The 22,107-nt window shown below is 37.5% G+C and overlaps 1 non-coding gene across 1 annotated transcript; it reads right to left on the bottom strand.

Moving 5' to 3' along the window:
• On the bottom strand, positions 1 to 2,512 carry LOC105783760 (uncharacterized). Its single transcript, XR_008192947.1, has 2 exons — positions 2,080 to 2,512; positions 1 to 1,840 (listed from the first exon to the last, which is right to left on the bottom strand). It is a non-coding gene; the product is annotated as an uncharacterized LOC105783760 (transcript).
• Between the last annotated feature and the right edge of the window lie 19,595 nt (positions 2,513 to 22,107).

Genomic DNA, 22,107 nt, shown 5'->3' on the forward strand with positions numbered 1-22,107 from the left:
TTGTTTCTTTAAATCTACTTCTGTATATAATTTTTCTTTACCGATCGAAGTACTTCCATAAATAGGAAAACTTCCAGCTCAAAAAAAAAAGAGCACATACAACCTTTCACTTAAGACGTGAAACACGTACTTAAGATGAAATTGATAAAAGGAGTAAGTGCACCCAGCCAACCCACATACAAAAAAAATGGCAAACCACAAATTAACATAAACGGTCGTTCATGTTCCTTGTCTCATTGTTCATTAAATTAAAAGTGTTCCATGCAAAAAATGGGCATGCACGTCACACAATTATCACTCATAGCTGACTTGTCATCTACACTCATCCCAGAGAAGAGATCATCCACATTTTTTCTTCCCTTAGTAGTGTGAAATGAGACATCTGCAAAGGGATCATCATCATTTTTCAGTTCACTGGTGCTGAGATTAATACTAATACCATCTCCAAGTAAGTCATCAATAAGAGGTGTTGCTGTCCGTACTGCAGTATTTTGATCATTTTGATCTTTTGTGGAACTATCTAGTCCATTGTAATCATCTGGATCACCAGTGTCGATCAGGTCAGGCATTTGAACAGGTGTGGTCTCACCTTTCAAAAACTTTTCTGAAGTACTTGCCAAACCACTAGGTTGTTCCCCATTCAAAGCACTAATACTTGTTTAATAATCAAATATATATATGTCAACTGTGGCATCTATTTCATTAACTCAGTAAATTGTATCCTACCAGCTTTAAATTAGTATTCAATGTAAATAATAACTTTTTAAAGTCAGAGAGCACCATAGATCATAAAATTTAAAGCAATAAAGATTGAAGTACAATATCATATGAAGATCATGATTACTGTCATTTTGCTGAAGAGAAACCAAAACAAGGGAACTTTAACATAATGTGACATCAATTGAGAGCCATCTTAAAATATCTCAATCTGTAGGTTCAAGGAAAAAGGTAGAGATGGAACTGTCCTTAAATAATAATGGAGAGGAAACAAAAGACTGATCAAAATGAAGGGTCTTAATTCTCTGAACTGATGTTTAAGGGGAAAAAATGAAGCAGCAACCAAAATTTAATTAATAGATAATAGTAGTTTCCTAGATTTTTTAATTAATATTATTTAAAAGAAGCACCAACAAACAACACATTAGATTTGCATAAATATGCAATCAATAAATGCAATACCTTAATGAACTCAAACAGGATGGAAACTCAATTGGCCTTCCTACACTTATCATGAAACCAAAATACAAAAAACATTTCAAGTGAACCTCAAAAAAAAAAAAAATTCCATATCGCTAAAGCAAGTTGTTAAGCATAAGTTAGTCCAATTTTCCTTTATTTCCCATGACATTAGTTTACAGAATGAGAACTTACTGTAGTTGCTACATAAAACAAAGGGGGAAATGAGAAAGAACCTACAAGCATGCCATCAAAAACAATGCTCTGGGCTGGCATTAAAGCATAACAAAAATGATATTTTCATCTTTCTGATTAAAAGTAAAACAGAGGGTTGACTGAGATATTTACCTTGTTAGCCTTTTCTCTGAGGGAAGCTTGGGGAGACTCAGAACATCTCAAAACAACTTATTTGTTCTCGGTAAAGTAAGAAGCCACAACTAAGAAATGCTCATCTTCTTTTTTCCTCAAAATGGACTCTAGCACACATACAACTTTCAGATACTATGGTTATCAATCCTCATTTATTGCAAGAAATCATTTTAAAACTAAATTGAGACAATAAAACTACAATGCCAACCACAAATGAATAGCAGAAACACAAATGCTCAAACTCAGCTGACTTTGGAACACCGTGATCCTCAATATACCAACTGGATATGTGATCCTAAGAAACAAGTTTAAACACCTCACAAAATCATGATGAATGAAATAATAGTAATCCTAGCTCATTACTTCCACCTTTCTGGTTAGCTGAAAGCACTACTTTTTCACTTTCTAAACATTTTGAAGGAAACAAAAAGTGCTAACAAAAGCTAAGTCAAACTACGACTTCAATAGAAAATTTAACAAAATTCAATCGAAAATCATTCAAAATCATTGAAAACAACTGAATAGAAGAACTACCCGCTGTGAGGAGTTCGAGTGTCTTGATTAGTTGGCGTGGGAACATAAACCAGATTGATAGAGACGGGTCTATTGGATGCCGTAGAAGAAGTTTCGGTATCAGTCTCAGCGATGGAGCTGCATGCAATGATCGACGAGTTCGATCGAAACCCTAACCTGAGAGGGCGGAGGCGTCGAGGATAGTCCATTGAAGTTAGAAGATTGGGATAATTTCACGAGGTTTTTGGAGTTTAGAGAACGAAGACCAATATAACAAGAAGAGAAATGGTGAAGCTCGTTGATAGAGTTGAGGGTTGGAAGGAAATGGGAAGAAGAATGAAAAAAAGAAGATGCTTCAGACGTGAGAATGAAAAAGAGGGAGAAGGGTAAAGTTGAAACTCAGACACGCTGAATGGGTATTCCGTGGGTAGAGTGCGGAATGGTAAACAGCAATTTTGCCTTGAATAAGGCTGTATGGAATAGGGCTGTAATAGCCCGTTATAGCCAACCAAACAATGGAATAGGATGGGCCATTGAATTCAGCTGTAATGGCTTAGCATTACAGCCAACCAAACATATTGGGTGGGTTTGGATGGACGGTGAGTTTACCTGCGGTTAGTATAAAAACAGCGGTGGCGGTGAGATTAGATACTACTATAGCGATACTGTAGCGTGAGATAAAAAGTAAACTAAACGCACCGCACCGCACCTAATCGTCCATCCAAACCCACCCGCTGTAAATGAAGCTCATCGAGCCTCAAGTTCCCCCATCATGTATGTCGAAACCGTTTTTTTTTTTAAAACAAAAATTTTAGTTGTCGACTTTAAAAAACAAAATTGGAGTCGCCACCGATCCTTTATTAAGGTGTGATCGGCCCACCTTAAAAATAATTTTGGTCTTGCGAAATTTAAGAAAATAGGTTCGGGAGTCAGTTACGCACGAGGAAGGATTAGCACCCTCGTAACGCCCAAAATTGGTACCAAATTGATTTTTTAAATGCCTTGGTGTCGAAAATTTGAAAAGATTTTAAAAGGAAACTTTTTATTTCATGAACGAATTAAAATAATAAGACAATTCCTATTTCAAAGAAATAAAACACCATACCCAGTGAGTTAGGGCACAATGTTTTTAAATCTTCAAAATACCCGAATATTGCCTTTTGTTTTTGAAAACTCTTATTTCGAGAAGTAAATGTCATGACCAGTAAGTTAGGACCCAACATTCTGAATTCCCGAGAATAAGCTTTTATTTAAAATTTGTGAATTTGTTGCAAAACAAATACTTGGCTTTCTAAACTCATCGAAAAATAATCACGATCCAGTAAGTTAGGACACGATCTTTCACGAGAATCATGAATGCCAAATATTTTAGAATTTTAAAAAAATAATTTAAATACCTTGAGAAAATCAGAATATATATTTTAAAAGGGATGCTAAAAAGGGTAATGCATACCATGAAATCAATATCCTAATTTCAAGTATATATGAATAAACATTTACAAATATATACAAGTATAATATACACGTACATTTGCAAATAAAAGAAGGAATGAAGTACATCAGATAAAACAAATAGAAATACATGCATTTTAAAAATATATAAAAGTATGCCTATGTATTTATTTACAAAGTAAAATATATATTCACATATGTATTGGCAAAACAGGAAAAATACGTATATGTATATATTAAAACACTTATATATATATATATAATATAAAAAATATTTAAAAAAATGTGTATATACTATAGAAAATGAATATATTTTATTACAATAAAATATAGGAAATACTGTATATTCTAAAATATGTGTGTATATTTACATATATATATTTGTAAAAAGCATGAAGAATAATATATGAAAATAAAAATATATAGTAATATACATAAATACTATTTTCAAAAGTAAAAAAATATATATAAGAGTGTCGAAACCGTTTTTTGAAAGCAAAAATTTTAGTTGTCGACTTTAAAAATAAAACTGGAGTCGCCACCGATCCTTTATTAAGGCGTGATCGGCTCACCTTAAAAATTATGTTGGTCTACGAATTTTGAGAAAACAAGTTCGGAAGTCAGTTACGCTCGAGGAAGGGTTAGCACCCTCGTAACGCCCAAAATCGGTACCAAATTGATCATTTAATGTCTTAGTGTCGAAGGTTAAAATGATTTTAAAATCAACTTGAATGATGAAATTTGCAAAAGGATAACAAGTTGTTCAAGTCATGTAAAGAAATCGAGTCCCAATACGTTAGGGTACAATTCCTCATAATCCCCGAACTTTGAATATCACTTTTTATTTTATAGAAAAATCTTCATTTCGAGAAAGTAACATGCCACACCCAATACGTTAGGGCACGACAAGTTAAGTTCCCAAAAATGATTTTTACACTCATGCATTTTGAATAAAGAATATCCTCGGTTATTTAAGATTAGCAAAGAAAATCTGAACCCAATACGTTAGGGCTCAATTTCCCTCGAAAACCTCAAACCTCGAATATCGCTTTTATTCAAAAAAAACTTTGAAGCAAGAAAATAACTTTGATGTATGGTTAAAACCAAAACATATTTTCAAAAAGAGTATGCTTAAAAGGTAATGTACAATATGATACAAATACTTTAACTTAAAGCATATATAAATATATATTTACAAAATAAAAATAAATAAACGTATATGTATATGTAAGTCATGAAAATACGCTTATGTATATATCCAAATATTTACATATATGTACAATATATAAAATAATAAAAATATTTATAATGATTTAAAATATGAAAATGTATGCATAAATATATCATGGAAAATGTATGTGTATTTTAAATTGTAAAATATGGGAAACATGTAAGTATTCTAAAATGTATATGTATACATATATATATGTTTGTAAAAAAACTTTATGAAGAATAATATATAAAAATGCGTATGTACATATTTACAAACGAAAAAATATATTTGAAAGTAAAAATATAAAAGTATATATATATATAGAAGTTGAAAAAAATACAAGCACATGTATAAAATATATAGGTAGACGTGTAAAACATGCATATATATATTATATAAAAACAATATGTGAATACTATATAAGAAAAATGCATATATGAGCATAGAGATAATGATAGTAATAATGACAACATATAAAAATAATAATTAAATAAAAAAATAGTTCAAAAAGAAAAGTGGATTAAATTGAACAAAAGACGAAATATCGGGATAAATTGAAATAAATAAAAGGACCCAATTGAATGCGCAGGAAACAATGGAAGACCAAAGGGAATTAATCCTCCCTCCTACATGTTTGCAAAGACTGGATTAAATAAATCACTTGGGTAAAATATTTGGGCCAAATTTTAAAGAGGAAAAAGAACTTGATTCAAACGCGTCACAAAAGGGGGAGGGCTAATTGCACAATTTCCCCATTTAGGTGGAGACGCGTAGACCCCCCCCAAAAACTAAACGGCGCCGTTTCACCTGCATTTAAAATTAACAAAAAAAAAAACAATTCCAATCATTTTGTTTCATTTTTTTCACATATGCTCTGCTAAGGTTTCTCTTCTCCCCCTTTTGACGCCGCCATTCATTCGTCTTCGTGCCAGAGCTCCGATCGCGGCGGAGACGGTGACGATTCGGCAACTCCGACGGAAGGTAAGTTTTTCTTTTTCTTTTTCCTTCGTTATTTTATACGAAATAAAACGAAAATAAAAGAAAATAAAACACATATAAATAATAAAAAATACTATAAAAAACGAAAAGAAAAAAAACCTTTGTAAAACAACTTTGATATCTGTATTTTCTCTCTATTTCTGTCTCTGTTACCCCGAAATTTCCCCCCCACCTTTTTACAGATTTTAATCGGCTCTTTTATAGCCGAAAATGGGAAAGAAAATAAATCCAAACAAATCTATTCGGTTGTTTGTTGGCCCGATTTTTTGCTCTTCTCTTCGCTTATTCTTGTGCGTGCTTGAGGAGCGGTGTTTGCGGAGAAACGCCACGCGTGGAGGCCGAAACTTCTGGGCGATCGGAGACTGCAGTAGCTACTTGTCACTCTCGCCTAGGGTTTTCAAGTTTTAACGTTTTTGGGCTAGGGTCTGTATTGGGCTTGGTTTGGTTTATTGGGTTTGGGCCAAGGTTTAGTTTATTTTGTTTTGTAATGGTGCAGGCCAATTGGGCCTTATTACAAAGAGCATACATATATATATAGAAGTTAAAAATATAAAATATGTATAAAATATAGGTAGGCGTACAACTTGAAACATGCATATATATTTATATATATTATAAAAACATGCATATATATATATAAAAAGCGACACATGTATGGATATAATAATTATAATAATAATGATATTAATAAAAATCATAGTATACCATAATTATAATAAAATGAATAAAATAGTTTTTTTTTAAAACTAAACCGAACTTAAAAGGGAAAAAAAGAAAATTGAAGCAAATTTTAAAAACATGACCACATTGTATATGGCATAATAAAGGAGGATCAAAATGAAATTATCCTTCCTCCCAAAAGCTGCTGTGACAAGGGACTAATTTGAAACGAACATCAAATATGCGGACCAATTTTCAAAAGAAACCAAAATAGGTTTAATTGAAGCGTGACACAAATTGGGGACCCAGGCGCAAATTCCCATTTATAAGAACGCGCGGATCCTCCCTCTGGTCGGGTCATGCATGGTCAAGGCACAGGCAAACAAAGTCTGCTTTCCAAAGCTATATAAATACCCCCTAGAAAACCCTAAAACCATCAGATTTCCCCCTTTTCTTTTACCAATTTTAGAAAAAACCACAAAACCCCTCTTTACGCCGCCGCCGTTCTCAGATGACTCGGCCGATTCGAATTCCGACGCCAAATCTTGCCCGGATTCAAGCGAGGCAGACGCTGTAGAAGCCCAAATTTACCCGGGCCCTACCAGCAAAACAGATTTTAGCCTAAATGGCCCAGTTACATTACAAAACTAATTGGACCAGCCCAAACACCAACCCACAAGCCCAATTACAACCCAAACCCGAGGCCCAAATTGAGCCCAATTCCTCAAAAAATCCAACTAGGGTTTCGAAAATGAAACCCTAGCCAAACCTAGCGCCGCACCCATCCGTCTGCCGTTCGCCTTGTCCCATCGCCACCCACCGTGCCTAGCTTCATCAACACCTGCAAAATGACAGAAAAAGCCAGAGCACGCAACAGATAGTGCAAAGCAATCGATTACAACCAAAAAATACAATGTAAATTGGCTATAAAAGCCAAACAATATCTCTGTACATTTTTTTACGTTTTGAATTAAAAGAAAGAAAAAGCAAATCGAAAAAGGTTATTGCAGTTTATTCTTCTCTGTTCTTGTTTTTATTTACTTTACTTTTTATTTATTGTTTATTTTCTTTTTTTTGCGGTCTTTTAACAAAGAAAACGAATTAAAAGGGAAAGAAGGAAATACCTAATCGCTTGACGGCACGGTGTGAACCCCACCCTTGCCGTCGTGAGTCGAGCCAAAAGGCGGGCGTTCCCTTTTCCTTTTGATCTCGCGGTTAAGAAGGCTTAGCCTTCGGGGACGCCGCGGAAAGGGGGGCCTAGGGGCCGTTCTCACGCAACTCCGGCCACTGGCCACGGAGGCGGAGACGGTGGCCTGGGTTTAAGGGGTCAAGAGAGGCGCAGAGAAGAGAGCATTCGGGCTCTCTGTTCTTTCTCATGTTTCATTTTTCATTTTTTTTCTTTTTGTTAAAAGTGAAAGGGTGGCTGCTAGATTAGGGTTTTTTTTTAGCCCTTATGTGATGTGTGAAACGACGCCGTTTGGAGTCTGATCAGTGGCTCCAAAACGGTGCCGTATTGAGCATGACCCGCGTGTTGACCCGTTGGACCACGAGGACAGCGTGTTTTGGATGAGGTCTATTTACCCTTTCAGTCCTTTTGCTTCTGGGCTTTCCTCCAATATGGTCCCTGTTTTAGTTTTTTCCTTTTTTACTTTTCTCCCCTGGGATTTTGCTTTGTTTTTTTAATTTAGTCCCGTTTTTATTTTTTTATTGTTTTATTATCTTAAAATTAATTAGTTTTATTATCATTATTATTATTTATTATTGCTTTTATTTTTCTTATTTGCCTTATTATTTATCCATTTATACTGTTTTTTGGATTATGTTATATATATGCATACTTATACACATGTACTTACATTTTCATACATTTTATAATTATATATATATATACATACATATTTTTATAATATGAATATTCATATAATTTTCAAGTTTACTTACATGTGTATAGCTACTTAGATATATTATTTATACTTTATGCTTTAATATACGAATACACACATTTTATTTTTATGAATATATATACATATTTATCTTTTATTATTTTATGTATATAGCCGCATGTCTATATATGTATATTTTTAATTTTCATAAATATATACTTATATACTTTATATCTTATTTATTTATATATCCTTGTATACATATACTTTTATATATTTTATAATGCATACATGCACATAATATATATGTACGTTTTTTATTTTATAAAAATATATACATATACCTATCTTTATATTTTATATATTTAAGTAACTTTATACATATACATAAACGTACACATACTTATTTACGTATATTTTTACGTATATAGATTTTTCACATTTTCATAATTTTATACACACACATATCTTTTTACCCTTTTTATAATCTTACTCATTATTTATTTGTTTCATTTCCATTATTAATTTGAAGGAATGCTTTAATTTTATTTGCTCGTATACATTGCTATTTTGTATGTTATTGATTTGTACTTTGTATTTATCTTATTTTTGTTACAATCGTCAGTATTATGTTTGCACTATTGTATTCAATATCGTTTTGTTACGAGTACTAACATCGTGTTTTATTTCATGTTGGATTAATTTATTTCAACGCGTAAACTACGATTTTAAATAAGTAAAATTTCGTGTTTAGATTTGAGAGTGTCGTACCCTAACTTACTGGGTCTCGATTTTCACAATAAATCTAAATACACGAATCTTTTCAAACTCAAGTTTTAAACGATATCGGGAATTAAAAAGGGATCGTGTCCTAACTTACTGGTCGTGATCCCTTTTTTAATCCAAGATAGTTAAATATCTTTTAAATAAGCATTTTTACGCATTGAGAATTCGAGACATTGTATCCTAACTTACTGGATACGACGTCTATTTCTCAATTAAAGTGAAATGTGCATCTTTTCTCAAAAAAAAATTTCTCTTTTAGCATTTTAATATAAGGAGCGTATTTTTAAATTTCTTCAAAGTTCTCAATTTTCGACATTAAGTAATAAACTAGGTACCAATTTTGGGCGTATCGAGGGTGCTAATCCTTCCTCGTGCGTAATCGACTCCCGAACCCATTTTTCTAGATTTCGTGGACCAAAATCGTTGTTTTAATAAAAAAACAAAATCGTTTATTAAAAACAACCACTTTTTGAGGTGATCCAATCACACCTCATGAAAAAGGATTGGTGGCGACTCCCGTTTCATTTTTCAAAACCCAAGTCGACCCCGTTTTTCAATCAAAAAAAATGGTGTCAACAGCTTGGCGACTCCACTGGGGAGCTTAAAATTAGAGAGTCAAGCCACGAGTTGATTACTTTTTGTCTTTTTGTCGAAATTTGAAAACTTGATTTAAATATACGATCCTCTCATTGCATTTCATTTGTTTTGAGTTATAGTTCTTATCTTATTTTATATATTAAATTTTTATATATCTGCATTACACTGCATGACCGTGGGTCACACCTTTAAGTGGGAGTGAGAAGCTACGCCTTCGTGAGGTTTTCACCTCCGCATGGGATAGTGAATCGCTTCCGGGATACATCCGTACCTATGTCTTCGTGAGATTTTCATCTCGCATGGCCATAGGGAAATGTATTCCCGAATCGAACTCGATTCGTATGAGCCTATAATGGGTGAGGATTGAGGAATCTGCTGGTTCAGGTACCCTGCTTAGAACCAAACCACATGTAATGACCCATAAGAACCGACCTAGGTAGAGCTACGCCAAACCTTAGTGCTTACCTAAATGGATGTTATATTTATCGTCATTTACGTTAAATCTTGTTCTGCGTAATATTATCTTTGCTTTATTTGCGATTGTATGGCATTGTCATTCTAAAAGAGGTGTCGATTCATGTTCAGTGTCTAAAACGAAAGCTTATCATGGAAAAGGGATTTCTTGATAAAGTAGAAGATAATGCGGTTTGTCTTGAGTTTAAGGTGAAACGACACAACAAGAGAAAGGCGATAGTCTTACCGAGGGGCACGTGTCAGAATTATGGGATTTCACCCGTATCAGTGTAATCCAGAATGACCTTCGAGAAATGAAAGAAGTCTAAGATCAGTGGGATGTCGAGACCAAGCAGCTGTTCTATTGTAACTACGGTGACCTACCTTATCTGCTCAGTGTCAAAGTGGACAAGTATTTATTCCGAGCCCTTGCTCAATTTTGGAATCCTGCCTACGCTTTTTTCACTTTTGGGAAAGTCGATTTGGCGCCCTCTTGTGGAGGAGTATCGACCTTGCCGGTGTCCAAAGTTTCAAGTCGACGAGGTTTATTCTAGAGTGCTTGTGTCCCTCCATTGTTAAGGAAATTAATGAACATTCTGGGATGAGCGACGGTGGGTCATTGTCGAATCAATAGAAGGCGACGATAAATGTGTCCCTTGGAAAAGCTTACGAGATTTGGTGCTTGTACATCTGGCGTAAAGAAAAGGGTCGATGTCTTCGCTTTAGGTATCTACGAGCTAGTGGTCTTCCCAAGGCTTTAGGGCACATAGGCGAGGTCAGTCGATTTGTTTGATCGGCTTAGTAAAGGGGTTACAGGTTAAACAATATCTTGTTGAAACTTTCGGATCCACGAGTGCATGTTGGAAAACGGTGAGGAAGGTTTATTGGATGCGCACAACTTTTATTGGCATGGTTTCATAGTCATTTCTGGAAAATGGAAAAGGTCTCTTATCGAGTGTTCTCTAACGGTTACTCCCTTATAGAGGAATTGGTGGCCACACCAAGACGGGATGATATTTCAGAAGAAAGATGGATGGAGATACTCCAGAATCTCCAAGATGAAGATATTGAATGGAGGGCTCATTGGTTAATTCCTGATGAGATATTGTACCGGTGTGGAGATTTATTTGGTTCCTCCTTCGGGATATGGGGATCTATCGGATATGCTCCCTACCGTATCCGAACGGTATAGATCACGACAATTCGTACCGATGTACTGGGTTGGCCTATTCGATTTTTCCTATAGGGAGGACAATTACAAGAAAAAGGTTCGAGAAGTGTCTAATGCCTGGAACCAAACTCGCCGAATGAGAATTTTAGCCGTGGGTCCGATGATGACCCCCGAGTATAGCCAGTGGCGTGATCAAAGGGTCAACGATAATATCCCGGCGTCAAATCCAGAAACTGCTCGATCTTTAGAGGAACACCTACAAGTATTGCCCTCTGAGATAGAAATTATCAAGCAAGAATTTAAAAAGAGGAGTTTGGAGATAGGGAAGAAAGTAGAGAAGTTAGAGGAAGAGAAAATGCAGTTAGGACTGGATTTGGACATTCAAAGATTAGAGCCCGACAAATTAAGGAAAGGAAAGAACAAGGCAGAAGAAAATTTAGACAGCCTGAAGACTGATTACAAGAAGTTGCGCAGGTCGATAAGAACTGCTGGCTTGGGTAAAACGCCAGAACAATGGCGACAGGAAATTCAGGAGGAAAGAACGAAAGCTAATCAGTGGGAAAAGAAATTGCAGGATGCTCAAACTCGAGAAGTTACTTTGGGAGAGAGTCTGCTAGTCTACCAAAACGAGAAGATGAAGTTGAATGCCCGAGTAACTGAATTGGAAATGCTACTTCACCAATACCGTAGTCGTAATTCTGTGATTGAATTAAGGGCGAGCTTGGACAAAATTAAAGAATTAAAGGGACAAGTAAGAAAGCTCGAGGACGCATTGCAAAACAGCGAATTTCGAATAGAGCTTCTGGAAAGAAGTGGTGAGCAATGGCAAGGGCAATTCCAATGATCTCAAGACAGATTAGAGCAGAGATTATGTTATGGGTGAGGCGGTGGTTCAAGTATCGCTGAGGTAGTGATCACCGCAAACCCTAGCGGTTCAAGTGATCTATTAAGTTTAAAGTATGAGTCGAATCGGACGGAAGTAGAATTAGCTTGGCTCCTTAAAAGGTTAAGGCTTTGGGTATAAGGGCAAAGCCAGTATATGTAATCTATTTTATGTAAAGAAATTTCTTCTCTAGTAAAGCTTTCTAATGAAGTTGAATTAGAATCGATGCCTCTTTTTGCATTCATGCATCTACATATCATCATCGCATTAAGTTTTAAAAGGGAGCCTAATTAATTTAAAATTATGATGAACTACCACGAAACTAACAAAATTCGCCAATCGTTTATCACTACTGGTGCCGTCATAAAACAAAAGCCATGGATCAAAGACTCGAAAGACTCGAACACTCCAAAGGAGATACAAGAACAAATGCAAGAGCGGTTAGAGAAGATTCAACAAGATATGAAGAACGAAATGATAGAGTCTCAAAAAAGCATGATAGCTGAATTAACGCAATTGTTCAAAGGGGGAAGCGACAAAGGAAAAGACCCCGTGGTTAATACAAAAGAAGAAAATAATGATAGCCCTCTCTATCCCCCAGGTTTCACTCCTCCTCATGCGCAAACCCAAGCTGAGGTGCAACTACGCAGATCATCTGTTACTATCAGGCCTCAGCAATTTCAAACTGGTGCCTCAATACCAGTAAATTTACAAACTAGAATAGGTTCTCATCTCGGAGAAGCCCCTACTAATCCCATAGTACCCGATTTTGACAAAATGATGGGAAAAGAGAAAACAAAGGAAGAACTACCGAGCCGATTGGAAGAAAGATGTAAATGGCTCGAAGAGAAATTCAAAGCCATGGAAAGTAGCGAGAATTATCATGGGATGGATGCTAAAGATCTAAGCTTGGTACCAAATTTGGTCCTCCCTCCCAAATTTAAGATCTGGAGTTTGAAAAATATGTGGGACAAGTTGTCCCTGTGCTCATATCACTATGTTTTGTAGAAGGATGACCGGGTACATCAACAATGAGCAAGCTGTTGGTTCTTTGTTTTCGAGGCAGTTTCATGGTCGCTGACTAGATGGTACAATCAATTGAGTCGAACCGAAATCCACTCCTGGAAAGATTTGGCGCAGGCCTTTATAAAGCAATATAGACATGTGATGGATATAGCACCCGATCAAATTGTATTGCAAAACATGGAAAAGAAAACTAATAAGAGCTTTCGCCAGTATGCTCGGAGATAAAGGGAGGTAGCAGCACAAGTTCAACCACCACTTTTAGAGAAGGAGATAACCATGCTTTTTATCAATACCTTGAAAGCTCCATTTCTCAATCACATGTTGGGCAGTGCCACTAAAAGCTTTTCAGACATAGTGATGTCTGGAGAAATGATAGAGAACGCCATAAGATGTGGCAAGATAGAAGCAGGAGAAAGTACTAAAAGGTCGGCTCCAAGGAAAAAGGAACATGAGATAAACAATACAAGCACGTTTAACAGGGACCATTCTAAATCAATCACGGTAGGGCAAGCCAGAGCAGTAACCGCTAATCAGCAAATTTTTTCGACACAGGAATCCAATCAAGGCCAAAGGTAGAGAAACTTCAATTCACACCCATCTCAGTGACGTATAGGGAATTGTACCAGAACTTATTCGATGCACGTGTGATATCTCCATTTTACCTCAAACCTATGCAACCTCCGTACCCTAAGTGGTATGACGCAAGCGTTCAATGCGAGTATCACGCGGGGACCAAAGGGCACTCAATTGAAAACTGCACTGCATTCAAGAAGTTAGTTGAAAGACTTATCAATTTGGGGATCGTAAAGATAGGTGATTCATCAGGACCGAATGTAGCAGAGAATCCGTTGCCCAACCATGATAATAAAGGGGTGAATGCGATAATTGAATATAGAGGAAGGAGAGTCAAAGCCAACATAGAAGAGATAAAGACCCCCCTTGAATGGGTTTGGAAACAAATGATGAAAAGAGGTCTCATCAAACAAGGTTCAATAGAAAGGCCTGAAGGAACAAGGAAATTTTGCGAGTTCCATGCAGAAGAAAGCCATGACATCCAAGAATGCACCGAGTTCAGAACCATGATGCAAAACTTAATGGATAGCAAAGAGTTGGAGTTTTATGAAGAGATTAAGGGACTAGAAGGATGAGAGGTTTATGCTGCAGAAGAAGGATCTACGGGGAAAGCCCAAAAGGCTAATTACCCGGTGGTGATTATTGCAAAACCAATGAGCAGAGAATCTGGAATACAAATAGCACCAAAGGTCGTAATCCAAAAACCTGTATCCTTTCCCTACAAGGATAGCAAAAAGGTTCCTTGGAATTATGACTGCAATGTAACAATCCCAGGAGAGGAGAGCCTGGTAAATGCTTCAGGAGAGGATGAAGGATTCTATACACGAAGTGGAAAATGCTATGATCCGGCAAACGCATGAGTGGAATCTGGAAAAGGAAAAGCCTTGGCGGTTGAATTGGGAAAAGCAAAGACAAACAAAATTGAGCCGCGTATCAATCAGCCGGTAACTGAAAATGAGGCCAATGAATTTCTAAAATTCTTAAAACATAGCGAGTACAGCGTGGTAGAGCAATTACATAAGCAACCGGCTCGTATCTCGATGCTTGAATTGCTTCTAAGTTCAGAGATACATCGTAATGCACTGATTAAGGTGCTAAATGAAACTTACGTCGCTGATGATATCTCAGTGAATAAGTTGGACCGTTTGGTTAATAATATCAGTGCCGACAATTTCATTTTCTTTAATGATGATGAAATACTGCCCGGGGGAAGAGGAACCACCAAAGCCTTACATGTTTCTACTTACTGCGGGAAACATATGTTGTCAAGAGTGCTAATTGATAATGGATCAGCCTTGAATGTTTTACCCCTATCCACCTTAAATAGGTTAACGGTGGACAGCTCTCACATGAAATCATGCCAGAACATAGTGAGAGCATTTGATGGTACCGAAAGAAAGGTGATAGGAAGAATAGAAGTACCTCTCTTGATTGGCCCAAATACGTACGAAGTGGATTTCTTAATGATGGATATTAAGCCTTCGTATAATTGCTTACTGGGGAGACCATGGATTCATTCAGCATGGGCGTGCCTTCATCATTGCACCGAAGTTGAAATTAGTGATGAAGTAGGTGAAATTACGATTTGACGAGGAAGACATCATTGCATCGGTAACGATGGACGCACCATATTTGGGAGTGGATGATGATGCGGTCGAATGTTCTTTTCGATCCTTAGAGTTCGTAAATGCAACTTTTGTCGAGGAAAGAAAATCGATTGCTCAAAGATATCTAAAGCCACAAGGATGGGACTACAAATGACAGTTGGGAAATGAGCTGTGCCTGGAAGAGGACTGGGAAGATGCCTTCAAGGAAGGATAGAGGCACCAGCGGCGAAAGACAAACAAGACCGTTTTGGTTTAGGATTTAAACCAAATGCCAAGCAGAGAAGGAAAGAGTTAGAGAAAAGACAAGACATGAGGAATGCGCGTTTGAACGGAAAAGAAGTTGATTGGGAACCTATGGCTTTCCCCCACATATCCAGGACATTCATATCGGGAGGAACCCTATATTCTGGACTGAGGACTCCAAGAAAGAAGACCGCAGAGGAAATGTTAGGAAACTTAAGCATCAATGCTATATTTGAAGAAGAATCTGAAGAAGGAAGTACGTCAGGCATCTATCTCGTTGAACCTGGGAGTGTTTTAAACAATTGGACTGCAGAAGAAATGCCTGAAGTTTTTAGAGCTTTTCCAGAGTAATATTCAAAACATATTAATTATTCTAAGCCTAGAGAAAATGAAAACTTTTGTAAACTGAAATGGGCTTATATGTGGACATTGTGATTTCAATGAAATATATCTTCGTATTTTGAGTATATATTCTTTTAAAATTCTTTTCATTCTTTCATACGAATAGTCATCTTGAATGCTTTTATTCCAAATCATTCTTTTATTCATGGTCATCCTAAATAAGAATCATCAAATTCATACATTCCCTGTACATTCTTTGAGACCTATAACAGGTCCCAAGATATCAATGATATGAGTGACTCTATTATGGACTTAGAAAATCCTTTTGAACGAGATATGTGTTTAGAGGAATCTCAAGATTTTGAAGATAACACAGATTGCAACCTGTCTCCGGACTTGTTGAGGATGGTAGAGCAGGAAGAGAAACAAATTCTACCTCACGAGGAGACGATAGAGACAGCGATCCTGGAAGAGGGAAAGGTGGTAAAGATTGGCACGTGCATAGCTAAAGAAATGAAACAAGACCTCGTTAAATTACTTCGAGAGTTCAAAGATGTCTTCGCATGGTCATACCAGGATATGCCAGGGTTAAGTACTGACATCGTAGTTCACCGACTTCCTATAAAGGAAGATTACAAACCAGTTCAGCAAAAGCTCCGAAGGATGAGGCCTGATGTTGTGTTAAAAATAAAAGAGGAGGTGCAAAAATAATTCGACGCTGGATTCCTGCAGGTGGTCAAATACTCCGAGTGGGTAGCCAATATCGTTCCTGTCCTTAAAAAAGATGGGAAGGGACGAATGTGTGTAGATTATAGAGATTTAAATAAGGCTAGCCCCAAAGATAACTTTCCCTTGCCGCACATTGACGCCTTGGTGGACAACACGGCAGGACATTCGCTGTTTTCTTTCATGGATGGTTTCTCTGGATATAACCAAATTAAGATGCATCCTGAGGATATAAAGAAAACTACATTCATAACCCTATGGGGAACCTTTTGTTATAAGGTGATGCCATTTAGGTTGAAAAACGCAGGGGCAACGTATCAGAGGGCCATGGTAACACTGTTCCATGATATGATGCATAAGGAGTTAGAGGTCTATGTTGATGACATGATTGTAAAATCTAAAACAGAAGAGGAACATGTGCAGGTCCTTAAGAAATTATTTATGAGGTTGAGAAAATTTCAGCTAAAACTAAATCCAGCAAAATGCACATTTGGGGTTAGATCAGGAAAATTGCTTGGGTTCGTGGTCAGTGAGAGAGGAATTGAGATTGATCCTGACAAAGTAAGAGCAATACAAGAATTACCCCCGCCGCGTACTCAAAAGGAGGTTCGAGGTTTTCTAGGAAGGCTGAACTATATTGCTCGGTTCATCTCACAGCTAACTGAGAAATGCGACCCCATATTTCGCCTCCTCAAGAAACATAATCCTGGTGTATGGGATGAGGAATGTCAAAAAACTTTTGAAAAAGTCAAACATTACTTATCCAATGCCCCAGTGTTGATGCCACCGCCTGGACAAACCACTCATATCAGATTTGGCGATTTGAAAATTTCATGGGATGCGTGCTTGGTCAACATGATAAATCAGGACGAAAGGAAAGAGCAATCTACTATCTCAGTAACAAGTTCACTGAATGCGAAACAAGATATTCGCCAATCGAGAAATTATGTTGTGCCCTAATCTGGACAACTCGAGACCGAGGCATTACATGTTGTACCATACGACTGGTTAATCTCTAAATTGGACCCTCGAAATACTTAATGGAGTCAACCGCTCTGAATGGAAGAATGGCCCGATGGCAAATTCTTCTATCTGAATTTGACATAGTCTATGTAAACCGTAAAGGCGGTCAAAGGAGTGCAATAGCGAATTCCTAGCAAGTAGGGCTCGGATGATTATGAGCCATTAAACTTCGATTTCCCAAATGAAGATTTGATGTATATCGAAGCTGAGAGAAAGATTTCCAAGAAGGTGGTCTTTGGAAGTTGAGTTTTGACGAGCTTCAAATGCTATAGCAATGAATTGAGGCGAGACTCGTGTCTCCCGGTGGAGACTATTATCCTTTCACTAGCAAATTGGACTTTGATTGCACAAATAATATGGTGAGTATGAAGCTTACATTATGGGCATCCGGCACCATAGAGCGGAAAATTAAGGTGCTAGAAGTATACGGAGACTCTGCATTAGTAATTTATCAGCTCAAAGGGGAATGGGAAACAAGAGACCCGAAGTTGGTCCGCTATCGAAAATTGGTTATGGAATTGATTGAGGAATTTGATAGTGTCACCTTTAGTTACCTCCCGCGAGATGAAAACCAGATGGCAGATGCTTTGGCCACTTTAGCCTCCATGTTTAAAGTGAACAAATTAGAAGATATGAAGCCTATCTAGATCAGCATCTACGAGGCTCCAGCTCATTGTTGCAACATTGACAGTGAAGAGGGAAATGATGATCACCCTTGGTACCATGACATATTGCAATATGTGAAGAGTCGTGAATACCCTGACCATGCGACAAAAAATGATAAGAAGACATTAAGGAGATTAGCCATTGACTATGTCCTAGATGGGGAAATTTTGTATAAAAAGGGAAAAGATCAAGTATTGTTGAGGTGTGTGGATGCTGTCGAGGCAAAAGAAATTTTGGAAGAAGTGCATGAAGGTATCTGTGGAATGCATGCCAACGGCTTCACGATGGCCAGACAAATTATGAGATTTGGGTACTATTGGTCCACCATGGAAAGGGATTGCATTAATTATGCCAAAAGGTGCCATAAGTGTCAAATCTATAGTAACAAAATGCACGCACCACCTTCACCCCTTCATGTTATGGTTTCTCCATGGCCTTTCTCCATGTGGGGAATGGACGTTATCGGGCCAATATCTCCAAAAGCTTCTAATGAGCATCGTTTTATCTTTGTGGTTATTGATTACTTCACTAAATGGGTTGAGGCTGCTTCATATGTAAATATCACGAAGTCGGCAGTTAGCAAGTTTTTGAAAAAAGAGATCATATGTCGATACGGGATGCCTGAAAGGATCATATCCGATAATGCGATGAACTTAAACAACAACTTAATAGCGGAAGTTTGTAGTCAGTTCAAGATCAGACACCACAATTCGTCACCGTACCGTCCAAAAATGAATTGTGCCATGGAAGCAGCTAACAAAAACATCAAGAAAATTGTAGGAAAAATGACTGAAACCTACAAAGACTGGTACGAGAAATTACCTTTTGCTCTCCTAGCATATCGCACTTCTGTTAGAACTTCTACTGGGCAACATCGTTTTCTTTAGTCTATGGGATGGAAGCAGTTTTACCCATAGAAGTTGAAATTCCTTCCCTCCGAGTATTAGCTGAACTAAAGTTGGATGAGGCTGAATGGATTCAATCTCGATATGACCAGCTAAACTTGGTAGAAGAAAAGAGGTTAAAAGCTATTCGTCATGGTCAGATGTATCAGAAACGAATGACGCGAGCCTATAACAAAAAAGTTCGTCCCAGAGAATTTTACGAGGGGGACTTGGTTTTGAAAAAGATTCTTCCTCTACAAAAGGATTTTAGAGGAAAATGGATGCCAAATTGGGAAGGTCCTTATGTGTTAAAAAAGGCCTTTTCAGGAGGAGCTTTGATCTTGAGCGAGATGGATGGTAAAAGCTTGCCAAATCCTGTGAACTCAGATTCAGTTAAGAAATACTTCACCTGAAGGAGGAGGACCAAAGTGAAAACCCGTAAAGGGCATTCAAAAAAAAAAGAGGAGAGGCCAAGGTGAAAACCCGTAAAGGGCGCCTTGAGACCAAAAGGGATTTGAGTTGAAAACCTGAAAAGGCAGCTCAAATTTTGAGAAGACATGAGGTGATCGGAGCAACTCAAATTTTGATTAAGATCTGGGGCATGTGGTAGTCTCGATATACCTGGATCAACAAGGAAAGGGTAGATGACATCTTGGGGTATCGACAAAACCCTGTTGATTCCCTGAACACATATCAAACTCAGAATGGTTTTCAGAAGGCTTATGCAGGGAAGCTCGTGCTACAATGTCTTGAGCACCTTTTGTCATTTTATTCATTTTGAATCTTGACAAAAGTTGTTGTCTTGATTAATGTATTCATTTCAAACTTTGCTCCCCAATAAAATTTCATTTTGTCTATTGAAATTTGCTATCTTGATTAACCCATTCGTTTCGAGATTTGTTTTCAATAACATTTGTTTGTTCGTTGCGATAATCTTTTTCGAAAAAAAAATTTAGAATAACTATTAATGAACTGAATGTTCAAGCAAATGGAGTTTTGCATATTACTCGAGAAATTTTTAAATAATGAAGGAACTTGAAACAGGACTGGTGTTTAGAGCACACCAAATTCAAAGTGTCTAAAAGGGAAAAGTCCGAGTCAGGACTATCCTTTCAAATTTTGTCGTCCAAACATTGAACAAAATGACAAGATGTCGTGTTGGTGGCAAAGCTTCAATGAACAAACAAGCGATATTCACCAAGCAATAAGAAAAGATCTTCTGGAAGAAGAAAACTCTTCATTGGGCATAAACATTTGGTATAACACCTTGGGAACGGAGTAAAGGAGCAGAGAGCTTCACATTCTGTATCATTGAATTGTGATAGCAGAGGATCGAGAAAAGGCCAGGTCTTTCTACCTTTAGGTTACAGCGGGAGAAAGATGGTTCAAATTTTGCATCCATTAGATTGAACTTGGAGGTTTACAGTGGGGGCAATCTGATTAAATGTTTCTTTGGATATGCCAGTCGAGCAAGAAGGCGTTGTAACACGTCAGTGATAAAACAATGAGTAATAACAACTCAAACAAAATGGATCATTCTTATGACATTCTGCATTCATACAAATATCATTCATACATATCTAGTTAGGAAATTTTGATTCATTTTAATCATGACATCCTAAACACTAGGCATAAATAGGTCCATCAAATGGATTATGCAGGTCATGTTCCCCAGAGAACAGATCAATGAAGATAGTAGATCTTACCTTCCTGCACTGACAGCGGATCTTACTTCCCTGACATTGCATTTAAAAAGATTGAAGCTACAATAGCGGATCTTACTAGTGATGCGGTGGAGCAGATTGAAGCTACAACAGCGGATCTTACTTCCCTGACATTGCATTTAAAAAGATTGAAGCTACAACAGCGGATCTTATTAGTGATGCAGCGGAGCAGATTGAAGCTACAACAGCGAATCTCACTTCCCCGACACTGCAATTTAAAAGATCAAAGCCACAGCGGCTAATCTCACTTCTGGCGATGTAGCGGAGCAGATTGAAACTACAACGGCGAATCTCACTTCCCCGACATTGCAATTTAAAAGATCGAAGCCACAGCGGCGAATCTTACTTCTGGCGATGTAGTGGAGCAGATTGAAGCTACAACAGCGAATCTCACTTCCCCGACATTGCAAATTTAAAAGATCGAAGCCACAACGGTGAATCTTATTTTTGGCGATGCAGTGGAACAGATTGAAACTACAATGGCGAATCTCACTTCCCCGACATTGCAATTTAAAAGATCGAAGCCACAACAGCGAATCTTACTTCCAGGCGACGCAGCGGAACAGATTGAAACCTCTACGGCGAATCTTTTCCTCGGCAAGACTGGGCAAAATTTGGTCTTTCTTAGTCTTTGCTCTGTTATCGTTACACGACAACAAGCAAAGAGGGGTAGCTGTAGAAGCCTAAATTTGCCCGGGCCCTACCAGCAAAACAGATTTTAGCCCAAATGGCCCAGTTACATTACAAAACTAATTGGACCAGCCCAAACACCAACCCACAAGCCCAATTACAACCCAAACTCGAGGCCCAAATTCGGAGCCCAATTCCCCCCAAAAAATCCAACTAGGGTTTCAGAAAAATGAAACCCTAGCCAAACCTAGCGCCGTACCCATCCCTCTGCCGTTCGCCTTGTCCCATCGCCACCCACCGTGCCTAGCTTCATCAACACCTGCAAAATGACAGAAAAAGCCGGAGCACGCAACAGATAGTGCAAAGCAATCGATTACAACCAAAAAATACAATGTAAATTGGCTATAAAAGCCAAACAGTATATCTGTACATTTTTTACAATTTTAGTTGTCGACTTTAAAAATAAAACTGGAGTCGCCACCGATCCTTTATTAAGGCGTGATCGGCT

Source organism: Gossypium raimondii, chromosome 13 (assembly GCF_025698545.1).
Source record: "Gossypium raimondii isolate GPD5lz chromosome 13, ASM2569854v1, whole genome shotgun sequence".
NCBI lineage: Eukaryota > Viridiplantae > Streptophyta > Magnoliopsida > Malvales > Malvaceae > Gossypium > Gossypium raimondii.